Source organism: Anser anser (assembly GCF_964211835.1).
Source record: "Anser anser genome assembly, chromosome: 3".
Classification (NCBI taxonomy): Eukaryota; Metazoa; Chordata; class Aves; order Anseriformes; family Anatidae; genus Anser; species Anser anser.
This window is the reverse complement of record NC_139722.1, coordinates 95,708,017-95,733,933: the sequence shown is the minus strand read 5'-3', so window position 1 is coordinate 95,733,933 and position 25,917 is coordinate 95,708,017. Positions and strand designations below refer to the sequence as shown.

The window sequence follows — 25,917 nt, the reverse complement described above, 5'->3', positions numbered from 1 at the left end:
GCTTCAGCATATGAGATGTGGGAACAAATCGGTCTTTGAGGGCACAGAACATCCATAAAGGTCTCAGAAGAGGTGAGTGGCATTATTTGGAAAGGAATTGGAACAGCCCCAGTACCCTGTCAGCTGTTTTCCACTGGTGGAGTCATAGCTTTGATCCTCTCTGTAATCTTGAATATCACTGTAGATATACACGCAGGAACGCAAATAACAGCTGGCACCCAAACTCTTAGAAAAACTCTGAAGTCCCAGGTTCTTTTTGCTTGTGCTGGATTTCACAGGGCAAAGTAACTCAGGAAACCGTACCGTGAGGAGAATAATACTTTCTGTAACATGACTGTATATTCTAGAAACACATTTGCCTGTGAGCCCTACTTTGTGGGGCATACTACTCAAGCATAAAAAAGTAGATTTAAAGAAGGAAAAACTGGTGTTTTGTGCTGTCTATTAACAGGAGCAGAGTTCAAGAAGCCCATGTTCAGTCAGTTTGCCAGCCTAGCTCAAATAAAATCCTACGTCTCATACCTTTACCCTGGGTGAGGTGTATCATCTCTCGGACTTCCCTGTTCCTTCAGTAGATGTTGAAATTTATACCTGTATCTTAGTACTTTCAGAGGGAATAATTTCCACAGGGACTTGGGTGTGATAATTTATGTGGGAAGGCAAGCCAGCTAGAATTTGACAGAACGAGTGGGAAAGATGAAGGCTGGCACACGAATTTCCTTGTCCATCTGAGTTGTCTTGAGCTGTTATTAGTTACATGAATAATGCTGACTGAATGCTACCCTTTCTGAGACTGGGGCCTCTTTATTTTGAAAGTTAGATAGGTATATCCATGCAATTAGGCATATTTTGTGAGAAGTTCAGTCTTGATTATCCTCGGAGCAATGAGGAATAACGTGATCATCTCTTCTCCAGTTGTGCAGGGTTGTGAAGGTTTTTTTACTTTCAGGCACAGCGGAGTTTGTCTGATTTACGACAGGTTTCTGTGGTAAAGACTAAATCTGCACAAGGAGTAAAACATCCTGTCACCTTGTGCCTAGGTGTCTCCTACACAATAGAATCCATAACGTTAAATTCAGTGTCTGCAGTGCAGAGACAGATCTACACATGTCAGAATAAGGTCTGACAATACCGAGGTACAGGGAAAAGAGTCATTTATGTTTTCTGGTAGGACATGCTGAAGAGAGGCATGTGTTTCAAATTTTGCCTGACTTAGAACTGAGCATTAAAGCATTTTTTTCAGCCATTCTCAAAGGAGGAATCTGTCAAAAATGAACAGAAGAAGAGTTAATCATATCTGGATGCCAGAAACATAAATTAATGTGTATGTGAATTCTGGTCCAGGATTCAAGCCAGTTCTTTTGTTAGACTAAATGGCTTCATCATCCCCATGTGAAACTGCTGAAGAGAGTTGGAGGAAGTTAATGCACAATGAGGAAAACCTAACATCTCTTGCAACTGTCCTAGGCCCTTTGTGATTAATGGAAAGAGTCCATTAATTCAAACATATTCTTTTGGTCTCCAAGGAAAAAGTGGTTGTGATTAAAAACCACCTTCTACTCATATAACTTAATTTCCCCTGTTTTCCTGAGATGAGACCAAAAACTGAGAAGAGTATGATGGACCACGAGTTTAGTTTGAAACAAAACAGAATGGCCACAAACCTCTGCACTCCCTTTACACAGAGCTGTGCCGGGAGGCTTTGGCGCTCTGTGAAGGGTTAGTTTGTCTCCTCACTTGCTGCTTGCTTTTTGGCAGGAGCAGAGTGTACCGAGCTTGCTGTTGCCCGCAGCTTCCGGAGCAATGAGACCGCAGAGGGAGAAGCCCACGTCGCACACAGGGAGCTGTGCAGTTGGGGCTGAGGAAGCCCTGCAGGTGTGAAATTCCAGATAAGGGCACATGCCAGCACCTCCTGCAAGGCCAACCCTGAAAGTGGAAGGAGAACATAGTGTGTTGGAGAGGCTGGGAGGATGCAGGTGGTCTCTGGCAAGACAAATCTGCTGCTATGGGAGAAAACCAAAAGACTTGTAACCTTGGATGCTTTCAAACTAGGCCAGCTAAGGAGAAACAGCTCTACTGTTAGCAGTGGGCAGAGAGGCAGTGGGATGCATTAGTTGCAATTTAGCTAAATTGCATTAGGGTACTGTGTTTTTAACTGCTGAAGTAAGTTGTACCCAAACTCCAGCAGAGACCAAATTCTCACTTTTATTTCAAAAGTTCAGTCTCTTGAGCTGACAGACCTCATGCTGGATTGTCCATCTCATTGCACAGCATGGGTGTGTGGCAGGCAGCATTTATTCCAGCCCTTGGTTTGCAAAGCTGTGATGTGAGCTATCAATAAGAAGGGGAGAAATCCCTGGAGGGAGGGGAACTCACTCTTCTTCTGGGAAGGCACTGAGGATGTTGGAGAGAATAGGGACCAGAGGCCACAGCACTCATGAGTCACAGTGCAGACTGGCTAACTCTGCCTCAGACAGTAGTGAGGAACAAGGAGCAGACAGGGTTCAGAGTAGGTGTGAAGAACCCAGCAGGGAACCAGCAGGGACTGGGCACTGCTGCTGCTCCTTACAGAGTAACTGGGCTATGTCTAACCAAGCGCCCAGGTCCTACGGCCCCACCTGTGTGGACCTGGATGTTGAAAAAAGAGCCACATGCAAAATCTTTCCTTTCCTGTCCTGTCTGTTCTATTTATTTGGAGGGAGTTGTTCTTAAAGGGTTGACTTCCTAGATTTCATTTGAATTAAATTTAAATCTTTTCTTGAATTCAAAAGTTTTTCAGTCTCCTCTGGTGAGCAACCTGCAAGAGGGCCTAGATAGATCAAGCTCAAAACTGGCTGGCTTACCCTCTCACTATGAAGTACTGAAAGAATGAATGGGATATGCCTCTTTGTATACCCTTTAAAAGTCCATTGTGCTTCCTAGTGTGTTTGTGTGAAAGAAAGCCTTTTGAAACCAGGGGCTTATAAAAATGAATCCTACAATTTAAATAATAAAAAAAAAACAGTGTAAAAATAAAATATCCTTAGTAAGGATGAGCCATACCCTGTCTGGGGTGTTTATAACCCAAGTGTCATGGAGAAACTAAAAGAAATCTGCCATTAGTGATATAAGCAAACTGCCTATCATGTCATTTGAGGACCTTACTAAAGGCTATTCTTACTGACTGGTTTAAGGTTCTGCCTGAGGTAAAATATTATTCAAGATAAGGAGTATCCAAAATCATGCTATTAATAGATTCTAAAATTTCATCATTAGTGTGTGTATGCTTATAATTACCCCATTGACACCCTTTAAATGTCCCCTGTAAAATGTGATATAAGCTTTTAAGGTTCCCCAAAAAACATATAAATGGATCTATAATATGAAACCTTAAAAACAGCAGTTTTAAGAGAAGCCTTTGTTTAGCACTGATTTTACTGTTGGTGAACCAGATTCTGAAGTAGACCTGTTTTTTGCTGAGACAATTGCTGTTCATTTTTTGTGGAGCTGTGCTAGGCTGATTTTTAAGCAGTTGGCTCATTTAAAATACCTTGGTGTGGTACAGGTGTGTACATTTAACCTGGAGGGGAAACAGACCAGGAGAAGGACAATTATGGGATCTTTCTTCTCCCCCTCCCTTGCCACTCCTGCTTGCCCAAGAGGAAAAAGAATCACGTTTCAGATCCTAGGAAGTCACACTTGCCCTGTTTGTTCTCTGATATAGGCCTGTAAACAGAGACATCCAGTCTGTAAACAAGTCAACCTTACAAAGTAACTGAAAGATAACAGTCCTCCATCTAACAGTGGGAGCGGAGGGAGGGAGCAGGGGGAGGAATGATAGAGAGGCTGCAATAAAAACAGGAAGGTCTCTGTTGGTCCTCTTGAAGTTAGTGGTTAAAAACATCAAAGCATGGTGTGTGTTTTTTTCAGCCAGACTGCTGTGTCACTTTATAATTCTTCGTAAAGTAACTATCCAGCCACTAACATACTGCAACTGTTAGTGCGAGCTGTGCTTTGATTTAGGGGAACTGTGTCCAGCTTCAGGCGTGTTAAACTAAGGAATCTCTTGTAGGTTTACTTGGCATGCTGTGTGCCACTGAATAAAATTTAACTTTTCAGAACTGCTAATTACAAGCTGTTCAGGATTTTTTCCTTTCGTTTGAAAAAAAAAAAAAAAAAGTGCACTGCCTTTCTCTCTTCCCAAACCCAAATCATTTTCCCAGACTCTGAAGTCCTTTCAGATTTTCCTACCTTGAAATTTTAAGTGAAAACCAAGATGGTATTGGAAAGGAAGGAAAAACAACCATATTGTATATATCAAAGCAAAAATGTACATATACTCAACTCAGTTCTAAGAAATATAAATTATTCAACAGCTGCTTCAGCAGAGAGGTTCTTAGAGTTCGAAGCCAGCAGAGTGCATCAGTTCTCTTAGATGGGGGAAAGGTATTTTGTTCTCTGAAAATAAGAGATTCAGAGAATTGCCCAGCATTCTTGTCCACCCTTGGAAAGGCAGCCAAATAAAGATTGGTGGAAAGAGAAGCAGGGGAGGGTGGGAGCCTTTAAAGTGGGAAGAGGAACAGCATTGTTCGCAGAGGGGAATAGTGAACTTTCATGTGAAGCGTCTCTCCAATGTACTGTACAGGCAGACCAGCCTGATTTATTATTATAGGGAAAGCTGGCTTGCCCGGCACAGCATTTGTTTTTAGCTTTAGCATAGGAAGACAGATTTTCACTTGGTGAGCTGATGCCAGTAACAGCTCTGTAGATGGAGAAGCAGTTGGACCAGAGCTCTCCTGGCCTGTAATAGCGCACACTGATTTGGGGTCGGAGGCTAGACTTTCAGCAGTTTTCCTCTAGAGCAATAGCCACTGTAAAATTTCGTACTCCTGCAAGGAATAGTTGTGTAGGAGGGCTTGTTGCAGTTGAGGAGGAGTGGAGGAAATTGTTCTAGGTGGGGGAGAGAGCAGGGTTAGATGACCTGTGCTAATGTGCTCGATCACCAGGTATGAGAGGTAAAAGTTTATGCCTAAATGATGTCTTACATTTCCTCTATGATTCAGGATTTTAGCCTCCATCCTTAGCTCCTGAGGTTTTTAACCTCCATCCTTAGCTACTGATCAAAGCTAATGAGCATTCTCAGCAGTGGCGAAGCTGCAGCATAGATTTTAAATGGAGGTCAGCAGCACAGAGCTCATTCAGGGAATAGATTTGCAGTGGGCTTCCATTTACAGGTGGGATTTGAACGGGCCACTGGTTGCATCCGCAAAGTGAAACAGACCTGCGTACTTCTTACTTGTGATACACACAGTCAGGTACTTTAGATGGATAACTAGCATGATTGCCATAAACAATTTCTAAAGGATCTCTCTCTTATTGTGAGCATATCTTTGCATATACTTCCCCTGAAGGGGAAATTTGTTCCTTCTTCTAGTTTAATAATGGAAAAAAAAAAAAAAAAGAAAGCAACTTAAGCTCACAGTTCACTCCAGGTGAATCTGTATTTAAATAAAGTCTTGATACTGACTTCTAATAATGTATTTCCTTCTTATATTATCAGCCATTCTAAAAAAGTCTGTTCCCTACAATAACCCTAATAGTAACTAGCTACAATAATGTCAATGTATGTTCTGTCTTTAGCACAGGATAAATCAAAAGACATGCAAAATTGTTAGGTAAAATCACTTATGAGTGATATTATACTAAAAGAAAGAGCTGTAATCATTATTTGTTCAAACTTACACTCATATCAGCTTAAATAGAGACTTTGCTTTTAACTGATGGGTTATGTGTCTAAAACACACAGGCACTCAAAGGTGAATGTACACACACCAATTCAAACATTTTTTATTTTTTTTAAGTAAGTGTAGGATAAAAAGTATGCCTTTGGGGAATCTCAAAAGGCTCAAATATTATTTCTTCAAAAAGACACATGTTGTGGCTATGTGCTACAGTCCACAGATTGGGCACAGTTGCCCTTGCATTCCCTTAGTGTCCCTCCAAAATTCCTTTAGATATGTGGATGAATGCATGCAGGTTTCCCAATGTTTCCTTGAAGCTACTGGTTGAATTGGGATGGTTCTAGTGATGTGTGATACTGGCATATCAAAGGTATTCAAACACCTTTTTCAGATTGCAAATTCAATGGAATTTGCAGGTCTCTCCGTTCTCTTCTGTCTGTGTTTCTCTGTCTTCTTGATATAAATAATTTCTCAATATTTGTGTTACTCCTTCCAAATCCTTTTCATGTTTCTTACAACCATTTTGCAAGATGGTTCAAAGATTGTAATCCCAGTACTGCAACCCCAAACAATCCTTGGCTATATTCTAAGTAATGTAAAAATTTGCTAATGTAATAAAGAGGTGAATTGTTATCGCTGGCTAGTGTAGTGACAGGAGCTCATCTTGAAAAACCCTGGAAATTCTTTTGAGTACAAGCTTAAATTTTGAACACTTTCATGTAGTTGTCTTTCACAAACTTGCTCAGGCCACGTTGTTGCCCAAAGGGGCTAGCGGAAAATGAGAACTGAAGCTGCCTGGCCACGTAGAAATTTTTTCCCCTGTAGAAGTTTGCTGACAGTGTGGAAGAAAAAAAAAAAAATAAATGAATAATGAAACAAAGCATTTACAAGCATCCATCAGATAAAAGCCACAAAGTTACTTCAAAGGTATTAGTGCATCTTTTTATTTGCTTTTCGTGCACATTCATATGCATGACGTTGTGTTTGGAAGCCTGTCCATGACAGAGAAATTCCAGAGTGCTTGCATGAATAAATATGAGCAAATGTTCATCAGATGTTCATACCACAAGTGTCTTGCTCACTTCTTTTGCCCATTTTTCAGTGCTTGACATCCATTTGGAGCAGACAAAATAAAAAATGAATTTGAGGATTTTGTGGGTTTTGTTTTTTGTTTGTTTGTTTAATAAATGCACAAGTAACTGTTGCAGGGATTCTTATGTGAACATCCATATTCTAAAGTGTATTTCTGGATTTTGGTCAAAGTAACATTATGAATAACAAATATATTGAATTTTGTCTAAGTTCCATCATGGATAGAAAGGTCTGTTTTCTTTTTGTTGTTCACACCTCTGGATCACAAGTAGCTGTGAATATTTAAAATTAACTGGAATACATTGTATGCCTCAGAAATCTGCCTTTCAGGTAGAGGGGATCCTATAATCCATTTTTTTCCCTATATGGCAGCTTGTTTTTTTAATCCTTCTGAGACAGATTAACAGCTAAGAAGGTTACCCTCAGAAAGAACTACTAATTGTAAGTTTAAGTGGTGCTAAACCTATAGGTACTATGTAAATCTTATCTGCTGCAGTTTCTGTAGGGCTATGGATGCCATCAAAAGCATTGAAATCAACAGAGGACTTTTTATTACCTTAAAACTACTTTAGTTCAGGCTGCACAAACCTTACTGACATAACATCTCACTTTTCTCTGTGTTGTATACTTGGTTGCCTGTTTGTCTCTTCCCATTTTAAGGGATGTTTTTCAGTGCAGCTGAGAAGGCTGCAGTGCTGTGACTGTGAAGGAAGGCATGCTTACCACCAAGCTTGCATGCAGATCCACTGACTTCAGCTAAGCTAATAGGTGGCTGAACAAATATGCATGTACTGAGCTAATTCATAGAGTATTTGGAAAAGTTGTGGCCCATAAATTGTTGGATAAAAGCAAGACCCTATATGTGATTATTCAATAAAAATATCGAGTGCAAACAAAAGTTTTTGATATTCCTACAAAACTTCTTTTATTTTAGAGACCTGCATTGCTGAGCACCTTTTTCTCTTCCTCACTGCTCTTGTATGCTTAAAATAAATAATCATGTTTCTTCTTGTCACTACTTTTGATTTAAATAATCAGCATAGTGTGAATAAAAAGAATAATAAACTGTCTGGTTAGTATATGGTTGTGAGCCTGAGGTTTCCAAGGTGGCATCATGTGTAAGAGAGCAAAATACTAACAGCATCACTGCAGAAAGGTGAGCTGATCTGAAAGTAGAGGGTATAGAGGAGAACAGAGAGTTCTCTATGGTTTGATTTCAGCTCACTAAAAGCCTGGGGAACTGTGAATTTTATGTGGCTGGAGCTCAGCAGAACAGAGCTTTGTCTGGTTAACTCAAAATGACTAGATCATGCCTGGTAGCTGGTCCTGGAAACCTGACCCTTGTCACAGGCTGACTACATCAATTTGCAGGAGATTGATGATCTATAGACTTTGGATGCCCCAGGGGAGGCCTAAGAAACATTGTATTGTTAATCTATACCCCTCATTAGCTTTCGCTGTGCTGGATTTAAACTAACTGGCAGGGCTAGATGAGCTGGAGCTTGAATGTTGTGTTGTCTGGCATTGTTATAATTAGTTACCTTTTGAACGAAAGGATTTTTAAAATATTTTCTCCAAAGTTTAATACCTCAAAAGTGGCAGAATTCTTATTTTTCTTCTCTACGCCTGTTGTCAAATGCCAGGAATTCCTAGATTTTGTTTATTTATTGATTTAGCATTCTCCTTTTGACAGCTTGAACATTATCTCTTCCCGATAACAGTCTCTATCCTTTTCCAAGTTGTGGCAGGCATATTATATGTGCTGTAATCAATTTACATTTCATTACCATTCGTCAGCTCTTGCTCTGCCTATGAATGCTGTAGCTCTGCATTCACTGTTTCTTTATGTACTTTGAGACGTGTTGCTTAACCATTTCTTTAGTGCAGCGCGAGGTTTTGATTTGAAGGAGGCTGTAGTTTTAAACATGGTTTCCATCAAACAGTAACATCTTTGTCAAACTTCAACAGAATTAACCTTAACTGCCAAGGAAGTTTTGACTGCCATCATAAAAATGTTTGATTAGTGTTAATAATTTATTAAATTGGTTTGTCCTGACACTGCCAACATGCTGGAAATCTCTCAACCATTAAAACATTAACAGAGGCTGTAACACAATGCTCCTTCTGTTCCATGTTTTATTTCAAGACCACATTCTTATGAGCCTGGTTCTGTGGTGTTCCAATATGCTCTCATTAAGACTGCACTAAAAGATGAAATATGACAAATATTAAAAAGCGTGGGAAAACGGAATAGAGCATGCCGTGTGTAGTTTTGTGGGCAATGCTGCTGTGATTAAATTCTGCAAAGCAAACCTGTTGTTGCAATATGGGGAAATAAAGTTACTAGGCAAGTATTTAACTGAAAGAGGCCCAATGTACTGCATAACATGTATTTTAGGAGGTTGGATAAAGTGTACTTAGAATCTCTACCAAGACGTGAAAGCTGTTATCAGACCTGCTATGTTGAAGCAAGCCATTCAATTATATAAGAAACAAGGTCTTTTTTAAGGAAAGTATTAATGCCTTCAGAATAGATAGATCAAAGTTACATGTGATCAGTTATATCTGTACTTGAATCATCAGTGGTAGAAACTCTCCTATATTCTGCCAGAAACACCTGCTTTGGCTCATACAAACTCAATAATTGCATGTGACGTATTCTGTATAAAAGACCATTTACACAATAACAAGAGTTTGGTTTATTTTTCAGCTATTGGGAAGGCTCAGTAATATAGAAATAGAGGCTCAGTTTATTCTTTATGATTTGCTATTAAACTCAGAGAAATTCCATGAGCAATTTTTTAATTTGAGGAATTGGGTTTTTCCCCTGATTTAGTACTCAAATTTGTAGACTGCGGCTACAGGTTGTATCAAGGAAACAGAGATGTTGACAGGTGAAAACAAAATCTTTCCATGACTTTCCATCCCAGTCATGAATACATACAGAGAACGGTTTCTGTACCTTTGAAACTTAATCCATAGGCTTTTGAGCTTTGGGAGCAAATAATTGCAAAATTATTCATAGCAGCTGGATTGATCCTCTCTCAACTCTCTCTTTAGTACCTGAAAAAAAATATGATAGGTGTGTTACTGAAAAGTGTATTTTATCCTATGAGAGGAAGTAATCTAAGCTAGTCATACATATATGTCCTAAATTCTGTGCATTTTGTTACTGAGAAGAACAAATCCTTTAAGTAAGATTTGCTTAGCTTCTGTTTTTTATCATTCCCAGGTACTCAGCTGCATGGAGTACCAATCTGAAATAGTTGACCTTAAGTCAGAGGACTGATTTACAGTGAGGTCAATGATAGTAGAACTTGGCCCTTCTCCCATTTAGTCTCCACTGATTTTTCCTTTCTGTTATGGGAGCAATTTTCTGGATATTATCACATAGATCAACCTTCTGCAGAAAGTCATTTTTAATAAACTAACAAAACTGCAAGTGCTAATTTCCTTTAGTAAGTACTATGCCTTATAAGAGGATGGCAAGAACTGTGTAGCAACAGTACATTAATATGTAGAAAATAATCGTTTCATCATCAAAAAGTAATAATTCATCAGCTTGATAAAATCCCAATAGATCTATCAAATAAGTGAGTGGTGAGGGAACAGGCTGAGTGTAAACATTACAATTGTGGTTCTGGAACTGACAGGAATAGAGTTACTCTTGTTCTTTCATGCTGTTGCTTGCTGTTGTAATTGTTTCTTAATTACTTGCTGTGCTAATAATGAAAATTATTGAACATTCTGAAGCCTCAAAACCTTTCTACGTTTCATTTATTAATTATAACAGAAAGATAAGCAGGGCACAAGACTTCAGTGTGGTGTGAGATATTTTAACACGAAATTTCAGATAGTGGTTATTTTTTATTTTTTATTTTTTTTCCCTCAGCAAAGTTACCAGCAATCAAACAGTTCCCTCATGGTTCATGAGCTTACATGTTGTTATTAGGAAGATTAGTCTTTGTATGTCGAGGCATTGAGCTGAGTTTTTAGCTTCAGTGGGATAAATGGAGGTAAGCACTCTTACCAAGTACTAAGATGTTTCCATCTGAATAAGAGCATCCTTGGCTGCTCCTGATGATATGCTATGCATAAATGATCTGTGAGTCTTTCCAGGTTGTAAGCCAAACATTGTATATTGCCTGTGTAGAAAAGGCGAGGTAAGGAATCTAGTATTCATGCTCAATGCATTCTGATACATTCCCCCCGCCCCCCAGGAAAGAGGGTGGGAAGTTTTTGAATTAAGTCCATAAACTAATTATTTTCAGTTCAAATGTTGTTTCTTCTGTAACGGAACTCCTGACTCAGTGATTTTGTAAATGCCCCACAGTTACATGCCCCAAGTGTGGTCTAATGAGGGTTGCAGGGTGTCTCTTAGATCATGTTGGGAAATTAGAGGGACATTCTTGTCTTCTAGCTTTTCAAATTAATTATTCTCTTCTTTTGTATGAGAACAGTTCTTGGATATATGTTGAAATCTTCTTCAGTGGTACCATTTTCCTGTCTGTGGCTTTGATGTACTGCACATACATACAGAAAAGCTAGGTTTAGAGCACCACAGTCAATAGATTCTGTCTTGGTCCTAACTCTTTAGTGGTGAATTCATATGTGGTTGTGTGAATGAACTGAAAATCTACAGAGGAAGAGAATCTCTGTTCTGTTCAAAAGAAAACTACGTTTTCAGCTTGTTCATCTCCAATTATTTGCACCCATCTTTTACCCTTATTTCTGTCTTTTAGGGACAGTACAGTTAATGAATAAATGGACCGCAAATATCTCTGACCCCATTTTCTGTTTATATGCTGTGCCTTGATACTTGAATTGGTATTCTTTATTACTAGTATATTGGGGCTTAACTTGAGTGCATTTGGTGACTTTGTTTACCCTTCTGTTACACTGATTAATTCCACCAAGCTCTCTAAAATAAGGTGCAAGGAGGATTACATAGTTTGTTCTTTTCACTGCCCCTCACTAATAGCTATAAACTCATCTTCTTTTAACATTTCTGGCCAGCCATAATACTAAGAACAGTATTTCTTGCCTAAATATCCAATAGTTCAAACCTGTGTGTTTAGAATATTACTTCCTAATACTCAACTTTTCCAGCATTAACCTGGAAAATTATAGAGGCTAACACTCATGTTCTTTCAAAGAAATTTATATCCCTTCTTATTTTTCTAGGTTCATGTCTTTATAGATGTGAATTTAACTATATGAGCAGTACAGTCAGCAGGCAAAGTGGCATGAATTAATAATGATATCTGCACGAATCACACTTCCCCAGTCACTCAGGATGTAACATTTATAAAAGCAAATATTAGATGTTTTATTACTCACAAGGCCTTTGAGTTGTTTGGGTCAGTCTTTTGTGTCTCCAAGTTGTTTTTTTTGTTCTACTTGCCCTACTTTGGTAGTTAATAAGTTAATTTACGTCCAGAGATAGACAGAAGAAACAGAAACGTAGCTGCTGAGTATTTTCTCATCCATATCCAAGCAAATTATCCTTATAGTAATGACTTCCTTTGAAACTATGAAGCAACTTGTCCTTGTAAACAGAGGCAGAAAAAACAAAGTCAGGGACTCGTAATTTCATCCTGTTTCTGAAGAACAACTGAAGTCTGATAGTTGTCACGGCACAAACTTGTGTTATAAGAGCAAGTCATGTGCAGAGCTCAAGAATGAAAGCTGTTGCACAGACAATGAATATTTAGTTATGACTATTGCACTAGTATTGCATGGACATCTTTAACAGGAAATGATGAACTTTGTTCCTTTACAATAAAGATGTTATCTTTATTAAAAGAGCACTCAGAGCTGTAACACACCTGTCCTTTTATATGCAGCTGCGTTTGACCTGTTGGAAATCTTTGTGGCATCAGCAAATAATTAATATTGTTGCCTGATTTAAAAAAAAAAACAAAAAAAACAACAAAAAAAAAACACTGCCTTAATGCCTTTCCTTTCTTCCCTTTCTTTACTCCAGCTCGCAATCTGAAAATCACTTCCCACTGCCCCAGTTAGAGGAAATCTCTTCAAAGGTATAAGATCAGGTGATTTATGCATTTCTTTCTGGTATAATAAAGATAGGGAAACCTTTCAGCATAATTGCTTAACTAGCCAAATATTTACTTCAAATATATATTGTAGCTTGTATTGCAACAGCACATTAGACAAAGTGTATATTGTGTGAGTGGGTGGAACCTGGTGGCTACCTTCATTCATCCTGACCCCAGTTGGATTTTTATCAATAACCACACCAGGGAGGCAAGAGTTATCACTCCCATGGGAAACTGCAGAGAACTTTTTATTATTGTTCCGGCAGGAGTCTAATGGGGGATAGGCTTTCATTGGGACACGTGTTGACAGTACCACATCCTGTAACTTTTCTGGAACAGCTGATTGCACTAGAGAGCACTTCTTACGGGAGTAAGTCTGTTACAAGGACTGGAGAGTCTGACTTGCCTGATGTTTGTGTTACAGCATTGCGTTATTTAAAAGAAAATTGTACTTAGTAAACAGTAGAGAGCTATGTTCTCTTTCTTAGTGGAGAGAGAGCTCAACGGACAAGAGCAGGCTCATGAAGGAAGGTTACCATAGCTGCTTCTTGTGCATCTGTCTGCAGAGCTCTCGTAGGTGCCACCAAGTTGTAAAAAGGTGGTACAGTCTTTCCACCTTCTCTGATGGAAACCTGAAAGCAGTATTGTTCTCCAGTAACAGGGTCTGTGTTCTTCAAGTGGAAAGTCCAGCACACTGAAAACTTTGCAGTCATAGACATCTTAATCTAAATTGACAATGTATTTGTAATGATCCTTCCTCACGTTTCAAAGCACTTTGAAAAAACATCATACTTTTTTTTTTTTTCCTGTGTTGGGTTGGAAAGCACTGAATAGGAAAAGAGACTTGCAGCAGAGTTATAGGTCAAGTGGGAGAAGCAGGGAAAAAAGCTGGGTCTCCTTATCTTTGTGGTGTTTTCAGTAGCATCCCAGCACAGCAAAGTATACAACTATTCAAGTTGGCTTCAGTGGAAATACCAACTTGCTTATATTTAAGTAAAATGGGTACTTAACTAAAATTTTGTACTTAGATGTCATCACCACAGGCGTGCTGTTATAACCTGACTATTTACACTTAAACAAACAAACAAACCATGAGGGTATTTTATGTATGTATAAGAGAATTTTCCTCCTCTGGCTATGTGTTCTGTTAAGAAGTGGGTGGGGGGTGGGAAAAGAATTAACATGGGGTGGTGGAAATTGTATTTTAACAGAAGAAAGAGCATGCACAGCTATAGTCTCACAGCAAGAAATAAACATTGTAATCATAAACAAATGTAACCTTGAATACAGAAGACAGTGATTTTACTGTATTGACATATGGTGCACGGGCAACAATGGAGGATTTGTTCTTTTACATTAGTCAGGATACATTGGCAGGCAGGCCCTTTGTGTGGTCATTGCTTCCAGATAGCACGTGTCATAGTTGGATTTTAAAATGTCTAGGAATGTGCAGACAAAGGCAAGGAGAAAACTTCCTTTAAGAGGGTCTGGGAAACCTCTTCACCATAAGGCCTGAGGATGAATGTTCTAAGAAACAGTGCTGGAAACAAAAACAGTATGAAGAAAACTCTTCCCTTCCGTAATGTGCCTGCTCTACATTTCACCTTTATTTAAATTACCTAGATTTGCACTCTGCAAAGGGTATCTGTATGTGGTATCTTAAGGCATTGTAACACAAGGCCAGCTATGCAGATCTATGCAAACTGTAAAGAGACAAATGTTTCTTCAGAAGGATGATGCGGTTCCGCACAATACCGTGCTCTGTCCTGGTGTGTCAGATTTCCGCTCTCAATGTGCTTGTTTAGATTCCTTCGGGTTCCTAACGCGGATTGGATGGGATCATGTTTCTAAATCTGGATCTCATTGAGATAAGAATTGTTGTTTCTTATAACAAGTTACCTTATAGTAGCTGAACGAATGAGATCTTTATTGTGTGCTCATGGATACTCTCTGCACATCATGAATGACTGGAAGTGTGTGCTGTGTAAGGATGTTTGAAAAAGACTTGGCCATCCAAAATTTGACCACTTTTCAATTAAGCAAATCAAGAATATATTTGTAAGGGAATACTTGCTCTTTTTCTTCCTTTTTGTTCGTTATATGTTAGAACTACTTTGGGGATTTTTGACAAACTGACTGCACTGAGGTCCATGCTATAGTAGGACGGTTCCTTTTCTGTTGAATTTGCAGTCCCATGTGTTCAAACCAGTAAAGATCAGCAAAAAGGTGACACCCAATTCTTTTTATGAGGGAGAACCAAGGTAGAGAAAAACAAAGTATCTTGACCACAGTCCTTTAGGGTATCTGTGCAGAAATGGGTTTTAAAGCAAGATCTCCAAGGTCAGTGCAGTACCTATTTAATGCACTATTTATATCTGCTTTAAGAGCATCTTCCAACTCGTGTTTGTTTAGAATTCAGATTAATTTTAAACAAAACCTCTGTTTTGTTGAGATCAGATTACAGATGCTGGATGTGAATGTAACATGAAGCTCAGATCCTGTTTAGGTTTTCTTTTTGCTTGCTTTTAGTTCTAACCATAGGAAGCTTTTCAGGGTGTGTAGTTTTTCTGCATTTTTTTGTTTGCATTTTTTTTTTCTTTTTAAGGAAAGACAGAATTATCCTATGCAGTACAAGTGTAAAGAAGAGAGTTCTGTTATATCAGCAAAATGGAAAAAGAAAGAAAAACTGCATGTTCTTTTTTCTGTAAAGTCAATAAAACCAAATAATTTTATACTTTTACAGCATACACAACAAATTATGGGGCAAATCTTCAGTAATGCTTCTTAATACCCCACTGGTGTATGGGACCTAGAGAGAATCATGTTAAAGCTGACTCTCTATTTTTGCTGTCATTAGGACCAGTCCCTGTTTCTTGTTAGACGCTCTTCTAAGAGACCAGCATTCCTGCAGATTTCATTGAGAGAATCGGTGAATAATTCAACCTGGAAGGGGAGCCTGAAGGCTGCCATGCTTAGAGCAAGATCAACTTTGAAGCTAGATCCAGCTTCAAAGATAGCTTGGGTTGCTCAGGACTGCATCCTGGTTTTGAACCTTTCCAGCAATGGACACTCCTCTATCTCCCTGGTCTCCTGTTCCAGCCTGTGACCACCCTCATAGCAAGGAAAAAAAAATCCTAGTATATAATTGGAATTTTCTTGGCTGCAGTTTGTGTTTGTTGCCTCTTTCCTTTCACTGTAAATCTCCAGAAGCTTGGATCTGTCTTCTTTAAAAGCTCCTATTATATAGATGAAACAAACCATAAGATCTCCCTTCACCTTCTCTTCTCAGAACTGAGCAAACCAAGATCTCTTAGCTTCTCCTCTTATGTTATGTGCTCCAAATCCCATGAAGCTAGCAGACTGGTCCCTTCAACCAAAGCAAAAACTTGAATTAATTTACAACAGATATGTTTCAGCTTTCAAGACATGAGTGAAAGCCAGACACGTGGGGTAAGTTATTTCCATTTTTGAAGGGAAATGTGTTGGCACAGACATAAGATACCTTGTTGCTAATGTAATTTTTGGCAGGGATGTTCACTCAGACGAGTTTGTTAGATGCCAAAAGCAAAGCATAGTGTAACTTACATGTCTCATGTGTAGTCTCACAAGCAGTCCTATGTTCATACCTCCAGTATACCTCCAGTCAGCCTGTGTTGGCTCTTCTCCTGGCACGTGACAGTGCATATCCTAGAAGAAAATTCAGCAAATTATTCAGTAAATAAGAGGATAAATAATTTTTTTTTGCGTACTCCTGTAATATCTGACTAGAATTTCGATTCAGTTGTATGAATGCCTAATTTTATTCCCTTCATCCAGAAATATTGAAAAGCATTTGAGAAATTATACATGTGGCTCAAATTATTTTGTAGAGTGATTTTTCACTGATTTCCTAGACAAAATGGATTTCAGTATGTGAAGTCCTTTCTGGACCTTGTCTTTCGCCAGCTTCTATCAAGCTTGCTCCATTGTAACCTGTCTTCATTGTAAACAAGGTTTCAAAGATGCTGTGAGGACGGATTGAATGTCCAAACAGAGAAAACAAAGCCCAATTATGTAGCAATTTTTTTTTGTTGTTGACCGCCCAACCCCCTTACGAAGTCAAGTGGGTATTTACTTGAATTCATTTAATTGTTTTGAAAAAGTTTTCTTTCTGCATGCTCTGCTGGATATCTGCTATCTGTATATAGTCCACGTACTCATGGTAGGCAGGGATGGGGTAGGAGTTGGAGAGGTGCTTTCTTGGGTAATATGCCAAAATTACACCTTGGTGGCTAAGGAGGGCTGGAAGTTTTTGGTATTCCACGTATACAGCTCTGAACTGCTGGGAGACTGGCAGATTGTCAATACTAAACATAACATAACAATTTTCCACCCATTTGCAATTACCATTAACACAGTTGCTTAAATAGGGGAAAAGATGCTTTTGTTTCTCATACTGGTTATCTTGCAGTTAAAAAGCTACTTGCCTATGGAGTCAATGATACCGTAACATAAGAGCAATCTCTGAGGAGAAGAAATGAGGAAGGAATTAATGTGAGGAAGGAAGCACACAACGCTTACTGCTCTGCCAAATCTCATAGTTGCTGCCTTCATGATGAAAAGTAGTTGCATGTAATCCTGATGGCTCAGCTTAGGAGAGGTAGCAAGAGCTGTGCCAAACACATATCATTTTGTCATGATATTACTGGCAGAACGTGCATTGTTTTGGAATCTTCTCTTGCATTCCTCCTTGCTAAAACTACTAAATCTTCATGTGTTCATGAGAAACTTCTACAGTCCACAGCGTAGAAAAACAGCATATTGCAGCTTATAAAAATCTGCTTGACCAACTATAAATTATGGTTGTGATATTGATCATATAGTTGTGCCATGAATAATAATATGCAAGAACTTCAGCAGAGGATTTTTTTTCGTTGCCATTAGCAGTGGCATTGAAGATGCCCATAGCATTTTTCCTCACTGGGGCCCAGTAGAAATGACCAGGGTTACCGTTGTTGTTGCAGTAGCTGAGCAAGTACCTAGATCCCAGCAAGGCTGGCTCACAAGTAAATGCAACGTTTGGATGAAGAAACATGTAACTCTAACAAAAGTCTCTGTACGTGAATATATAACAAGTAATTTGAGGTGTCTTTCATGATGTAATACACCTGTATATATACAGGCCTCACCTGCAGGATCCATGTTCTACAGCACTTCTTACAAGACCTGAACAAAAACTTAGGTTTTGTTTTTAAACTGTCACACTGTATGCTCCTGTTTAATTTTTTTCTCTGCTGTATTACAATCTTTATCTGTTTTGTGGGCACCTATGACTTGTTTTCTCCTTCCTAATACAATACTTCAAAGTCACCTTCACTGAAGTTCATCTTCTGTTTTTAGACAGATTGATTGTTTTAGCTTGTTTTATCACCTTATTATGTTCTACTATTTTCATAGTTGTAAAGAGCACAGCATTTGCCTGTCCTACTCCATTGTCCCAATCATTCATTAAATGAGAATTATTTCCAGGACAGATACTTCAAGAATCCTTCAGATACTCATTCCTCTGTAAGAATTTATTTGGCGGTGAATCACTAATAGATGTTCTTTTCCAGTCACTTGTGAACATAGACTATGCTGTTTATAGTTGTGAACATGCCCTAGGTTTTTTGCATCTCAAATATTTCTTTGATAAATTTTTATAAAGTTGTGTACAATGAGTCAAAAGTCTTATTTAAGCTGAAATATATCTACCACTTTACTGTTTTCTACCAAGGCTATTTACCTATCAAAGACGGAAATTGGACTGACTTGTCATTTGTTCTAGCTACTCTTTATCACTGTTATATTCTAGTACTTGAAAATTGTTTGCTTAATAATTTGTTCCAAAACCTTTCCAGGAATTGAGTAGTTTGTCACTACACAAACTACAGTAGACTTCAGTCAGTCTGTGATTCCATCCTCTTTTCTTTTTAACCCTGTCCCCACAAACTCAAAAACTCAGAGGTTATTTCCAATGGTTCAAAGACCATTTTGATAAGTTCCTGAAATAGTTAAGACTAGAATTCATTGAGTCTTGCAGATCTGGATCCATCTGGCTTTACTAAATCTTTTTCTTCTGTCTTGGTTAGCATTTTTCTTTGTTGTCCACAGAGAAGGAAAAGTCTTTGTAATAATTGACCAGTTCAGCTACTTTAAAAGTTCAAAATGAGGAGTATTAAACAAGTAACTGTCATTACTCTAAAGATGGTAGTATTTAGCCCATTTTAGAAGGAGAACTGATTTGCCTGCTCCTTCACAGTAAGTCAATGGTAAGGGAATGGCATATGAAACTTTTTGACCCTTACTCCATGATATTTAGCACTCAGAGTCTTTGTCACAGATTAGGACTCAATTGTGCTAAGCGTTCTGCAAGCATAATGATTCTGTCCCAGGGCATGTCACAGTTAAAACATATAAAAGGAGGCAGGCAATTCAGACAGGCAGGGCAACTACAGAAACACCCATAGGCAAGGTAGCCTGGAAGACAAGCAGCAAATCAGAGGTTGGCTCTGAATTTTCCTCTTGATACCACCTTTTTTCCTAAAAGAACATCCTTGGAGTTTGAGATCTAAGTTTACTTGCTGATGCTGACACTTCTTGAGATGTAGAAGCTTAAGCAAATTCATGCTACTTGAACTGCAGTTATTGATTTTGACTAATTGCAATTTACTTTCTATACCTACAAAAATTTACCTTCATCCCTACAACAAAATTATCATCTCAGGCTGTCTCTGGCTTTTTTTGCACACAACTTATAAGCTTAGTATTCCATAAGGTTTTCAAAGAGAATTAGAAATGAAGTATTCCCTCTCTTATATTTGGGAAGCATTTTTACAGAAATGTAATATTAGCAAAACATCTTCAGCCTCTGTATTATAATTCAGCAATCAAATTCACAACCAGACCATGAAGCAAGATCAGATGGCATTCTAACACTTGCTGTGCATTTGTGCATTTTTGTATTTTCATTGTGCCCATTTTTATTCAAGATTTGCACATCTGAGATGGATATATTGAGCGTGTATATGCACAGTGACTACACGCTCAGTCTTTTTTGTCTTGCAACATGTATTTTTGTCTTGCATTTAAAGCACTCTGACCTGGCCTGTGAATGTGCAGCATGATCTGCAATACAGAGGAATTCAGGGTGAATAAGAATCCAATATTTTACTGATAACTACAGAATTTATCTTGTACTGTCACTTTAAACTAGTAACAAAAACAGTTTTTCAAGGATTTTTTTCCCCCCGTCCATTTGTGATATACAAATGTAAATCTAAGGATACATTAGCTGGACTGAAGGAGCCATCATGCAGTCTTTGTGGGGACCTGGGATATAGCTGTAAATATATTTGGGGATAAATCACTTACTGCTAGGAAGGCAGATTAAAGTACCTGATTACTCATCATTTTAGGGCGGGTGATGTCTAGATAGCATTGATGTAGGAGAGTTTGAAGTCCTACATAGCACATTATATTGTGCTATGGTCTTCTGATATCTGAAAATCTGTAAGGGTGCTCACAGAGAATTAAGGGTGCAACTGGCTATATGCTATTTTGTTTCTGAAGTAAAATCGTAGATTATATACTTCAAAGCAATGTTCATATTTTAAAAATAGTCTTGAAGGCCTGAATATGTGGAAAAGGGGCAGTTCTTAGACCAGAAAGTAAACACATTGTATGTGCATTTTAGTGGATGTTACAATGCTTTAGGTGCCATATGTATAGTTTGTCGTATGACTATACTTTATAGTTGTGTGAAACTTTTACATTAACTGTGGATCAATTGTATTTTTAAATTGACTGTAACTTTTTGACTCCTTGATAGTAGGTGGGGAAAAAGATTTCACTTAGACTTCTGTAACTCATGCATTTCATTTTAGATAGTAACTATACCGATTTGCTGAAATCAAATGGTTTTCAGAGTGGGATCCAAGCCTGCAAATAAAAACAGAATATTCAGCCCTTAATTTTTCTGTGTGTAGCAAATCCACCACACACATCAGAAGCACAGTCTTGGAAACATATAACCCTATATGTGGTAGCACTATCTCTGTGCCTGATTGACAAATATCTGACTTGTAGCAGTACACAGCTTGTGAGTCTCTCTCTTAAGTCAAAAGCGTAGTTTTAGGCTCTCAGTCCTAAAGTTCTCTGCTGTGTTTGTGAAGACCTTGGCCATTACACATGCACATAACTAACTTTATTCATGTGAGCCATCCCATTTAGGTATGTGCAGAAAAGGCTGCAATGTCATACCCTAAATGATCAAAGAAGTAATCCAAATCCCAATTTCTTTGTTCAAGCATATACATAATCCTTAACATCCCAAGTCATGTTTTAATTAGCCATTGAAAGCAATGTGTTAGGCTCTGAAACTGATTATGCATCTAAAAATCACTTGGGTTAATTAACTTGGTTTTCATTCATGTTCCATTGGCTCTTTTTTCTCCTTTCATTACTTTTAACCCAACAAAAAATAATAAAATAAAAAATCACAAAAATCACCCCCAGTGTAAGTGCAAGCTCTCAGACTTCGCTCTAATCCCCACAGTGTTGGCTATTACTTTCAACTCAGACCTAATTAACATTGTATGTTCTTTATTGAAATCAGAGCATTTCTGTGCATTACACATCAAAACAGATACTTTTTTATGCTGTCATTTTCAGAATATTGTTCTTGTCCATGTCTGGTACAATCCTTCATTTTAGGAGGCTTTGTGTAGTTTTCACTTGTTTCCTCTGTAGTATATTTGTACTGGTTTTAAACTGTATGTTATCGGAAACTGCTTCAGTTTCCTAAAAAGAAAAACATCCTTTTCAAAAGCACTATTTTTTCCCTTAGCAGAGAATGCAGGACTTGATGCTTATTAAATAATCAGTCACGATGATCCAGCAATATTGGAAAGGTGACTGCTTACCAACAGCTCGGCTTCTGTAACTAGCATCAGGTTTTCAGCACGGGCTCATGTTTAAATCCTCTTTGCACTTAAGGTGAAAAAAAGACCGCGCTTTGCAGAGGCACTGCTTTTTAGAAGATAGCTCAGTTGCATACATGATGAAAATTAAACATTTGCTGAAGTGTTTCACTGCAGCAATGCCAAAAGCTAGAATAAAAAAGGTCAAATAAAAGTATTCCTGCAGAAGTAGATAAGTGTATATGCCTAAAACACATTTAGAATACCTGTGGTGCAGCATCATGTTTTTAGTCATGATGCTGGTTGGATATCTAGGTCTGCCAATAGTGTTAGTTAATGCCGGACACAAAAAGACACTGCCGGACACTTGCTTCACTGGGACTCAAAGGAATTATACTAACGTTAGCATTTTTATACCAGGGTCGCTGAAGGCGCAAGAAGGAAAATCAAGGTTTTCGTATGTCCAGAATGAGGTATCTGAAACTAGATTTAAAAAAGCTAATGCCACTTAGTATTCTTTATCCTTATTAGTGGCTGTATCTTAATATTTTAAGACCCTTCAAATCTGCATTACGGAAGTGAAGACATCAGAAGGACCACTTGTGGTAGTGAGGGAGGCTCTCAGATAATTCTATTTTAAATGCTGTTCTGTGGTAAAAGCTAGTTGTTTTTTTTTCCTCTCCTGTCATATTAGAGAGATCACTGGGATTCAGTGCTTTTAGCACCTCATTTATTTAGTTATTGGGATAGAATTACAGTTGGAAGTCTTGTTTCAAATGAATCATTGTTTGTTGCTAATATTTAGCAGAGGGAACACTGTTTTGTGGTTTTACCCATGGTCATTTACACTGAATGGATTTGTCTGGAATAATAAAAACGGTTCTGGTAAAATGACCATGAATTCTCCATGAAATTTGATTTTCAGTGTGAGAATCTTTTAGGCAGGTTGATTTTAGAAACTGCTTGGGAATAGGCATTGATTATGGAACAGGTTTATTTAGCATAGCTGAATGCAATAGTTAGGGCTACAGAATCTCCTACAAAGTATTTAAGCAAATTATATATTTAAATTCTGAATGCACAGAAGTTACATTATTGAGGGAAAGCAAATGGAAATTCTCTGCACAATTATAGTAAACCCAGCACAAAATTCAGCAAGAGTTTCTGCCTTCCGACTGCAAGAGAACTGCTGTGGCTGAAGAGGATTCTTGAACTCCCTTCATTAACTCAAAAACACAGAAAACTTAATTTTCAAAAGCAACCAATGTGTGCAGGAATTACCCATTTGGATGGGAATGTAGGAATTACTCTGCATTTGGATGCTTTCGTGAACACACTTTTAAAAATCTGAGAATGTGCTATTTTCTGGAAAAAAAAAAAAAAAAAAAGGTTCTGTTCCACTGGTTCTTGTCTGTCATGTAAAAGTAGCCTAGACCACTACTCTAAGTGAGTGTCAAGCTGACGGGGAGAAGAATAGGATAGTAAAATAAGTTATCTGATTCTGTTTGAGGTGTGCCTGAAGCAGCATGGACAACTGCTTGAACTACTTGAGGGACACCTGGGTTTGCCATTGATCTATTGACCTCAGGCAAGGTGCTTCCCTTGTCTGTTCTTCAATTCATAAAACAGATAACGCTCAAGGCCTTCTTTGTCACATGCTTTCAGATCTTCTGATGAAAGGAGCCTTACAGAAACGAATAATAGCCCTATTCACTGAGAATTTTATATTATGGCAAACTTATTTTCCAGGCTAATGTAAATGGATCTAGGAGTTCTGGAACTAGCATGTTTTAGGCTAGTTCAGCTCTAATAGGGAACAAGCTCCAGCTGAAACTTTTCCTGCAAAACAGACAATTCGTAGGTCTCTTTCAGAAAAGTATTCTGAATGCCTGGTAAGTTATCTGCTTATTCTGATTCAGATAGGCTCTGTTCTTTTTCAGTTTCCTGTTTTTTTTTTTTTTTTTTTTTCCCACAAATCTTTCAGATACTCAGTCTTTGAACTCTTCATTCCTGTCAAATCAGGCTGAAAGTAACCTACAGGATTAGAAGTTGCTAGTGGGGGTGGGATGAGTGGACAGAAAGCCTTGTGTAGCATGGTTGTGTAGGACTGACTTCTTTAGGAGACCAGGGCAAAAGTCATGTCTTTCTTTATTCCATTTGCTTTTAAAACCAGAGAATGCATTTGCCAAACCTATCTCCAAATTCCAAGCTATCTATATCCCTAACAAATAGCGTGGGATACCAGCCAAAAAGTGAAAGAATATTATTTACTATGCAAATGGGACTCTGTTGTACATGAATATAGCAGGTAGAATGCCAGTTAAAATCTTGATCACTGCATAGTCTGATTCAGTACAACTGCTTGCTATGGAGAAAGCAGGTGGTAGCATTCCTAGGTCCATGTGGACCTGAGCTATCCAGAGATGACTGAAAGAATATATGGTAAACCTTGCAACAGACACAAAGAGAAGAATAGTCTATTTCCCATGTTTACGGTGATTAAGACAAGTTTTTGTACCAAGAAAAGGATAAGGTAGACATTTTATGGGGGAGAGGGAACCTTTTTGACAGGTGAATGGATTGTACAGGGAAAAAGCAGGATCTCTGTCATTACATGTTTTTTAGAACAGGATTACACAAATCTCTTTCAAGAATGGCATAAGAAAACCTGACGGACTATAAGGCTGCATGAGCTCTGTTTGAACCGTGTTTTCTGTGATTTTTCCATGAAGTCTAGGTTGCCGTGTGAAACACAAATATGTGATGATGTAAATAAGACCTTTGTGCAATAAGCTGTTGCAGTGAAGGTTTGTCTAGCCAGACACTGACTGAGCTGAAAGTTTAGTTCATGTAAAACAAACATGATCATGGAAATAAACTGTCCCAAACAAGTCATTCAGCCCTCAGAGGAGGTAAAACCTAAGCCTTTGAAAATAGCCATGATTTGCCAATAGCAGAAGGCTTCAGAAGCATTTGAAGCAACAATATTAGCACAGCTTGTAAATGGTAGCATAGTAAACATCACATAACACCACTGACTTGTTAAAGTCTACAGAGACTTTAACCTCACCTGGGTGCTTCCGAGCAGAAAGAAGTTTCCTGTCCTTGGCTTCTGTCATGGGTTGTGGAAGCCAATGCCATGTGAGATGAAGTGTTGTCTGCATCCTCTCCAAGGTTAGAGAAAGATAAGATATTATCCAGTAAGAAAATGAGCTATTACTTGTTACAAACTTGGATGATAGGACGTGACAAGTGCTGTTGCATGTAAGGTCCAGATCCCAAAGTCTTATTTGTGCATCCAGGCTTTAGTTAATCTGTCCTGGAATCAGGTGTTTTTTTTTAGCCATCATAATCTGCTGAGATAGTGACAGAAAACTCTACCAGCTCAGGAGCTGATTGAAGTATCATTCTGCTCAACAGCACTGAACATAGCAGCAGAATTTGAGCACTGAGTGCTGAACTTGGGTTGTGCTCTGTCTCACTGCTGTTTCCTTGTCTCCCTGTTGATGTTACTATACACTTTTCCACTGATTTTAATGGACAGTTATGGATAAATATCTAAACTGAAAGTTTTACAGACTTTTTTTTATTGAAAAGAAACCCCCAAAGCAATACAGTGTTTTCTTAAAACAAAACAAACTATCAAGGGTTTTTATCAGAAAGTGTGTGTGTGTGTATATATATATATATATGTATAAAATATATATAAATGTATATAATATATATATAATTATATTTTATATATATATATATATATAAGTGCTTATTGATGCCTTATTACATTTTCTGCCTTTCTTTCTAGTTGAAAAAAATTTTCTGAGAAAAGCCTCTAGTTTTCCAGTCAGAACAAGTTCTGGGCTTAGAGAAATATTTTTACTCTGGAGAAAAACAGTGTAGAGTTGCTTATGGTGAAATGCTAACTTGTCACATTAAACTTACTGAACCAGAAGGTAGAAGAAGTCCCAACAAATCCACAAATGGTGATGTTTGCAGTCTGCCTTGAACTCACCAAGTATGACGAACAGTGACACTGCTGTCTTAATATATTGCTGACAGAGCTGCTGTACTCATTAACCTTTGATGAAACAAGATGTCACTTTGTTCACA

The 25,917-nt window shown here is 38.2% G+C and overlaps 1 protein-coding gene and 1 long non-coding RNA gene across 2 annotated transcripts; one reads left to right on the top strand and one right to left on the bottom strand.

The window, feature by feature from the left end:
• The window catches only part of LOC310896494 (uncharacterized protein), a 175,842-nt gene that overhangs the window by 14,254 nt on the left and 135,671 nt on the right, over positions 1 to 25,917 (top strand).
• On the bottom strand, positions 1,763 to 25,409 carry LOC310896499. 2 transcript variants are annotated; one of them, XR_014581553.1, is made up of 4 exons: positions 16,457 to 25,409; positions 12,153 to 12,360; positions 10,843 to 10,957; positions 1,763 to 9,875 (listed from the first exon to the last, which is right to left on the bottom strand). It is a non-coding gene; the product is annotated as an uncharacterized lncRNA (long non-coding RNA). The 2 variants fall into 2 exon arrangements; XR_014581552.1 differs by having other exon boundaries at positions 10,843 to 12,360.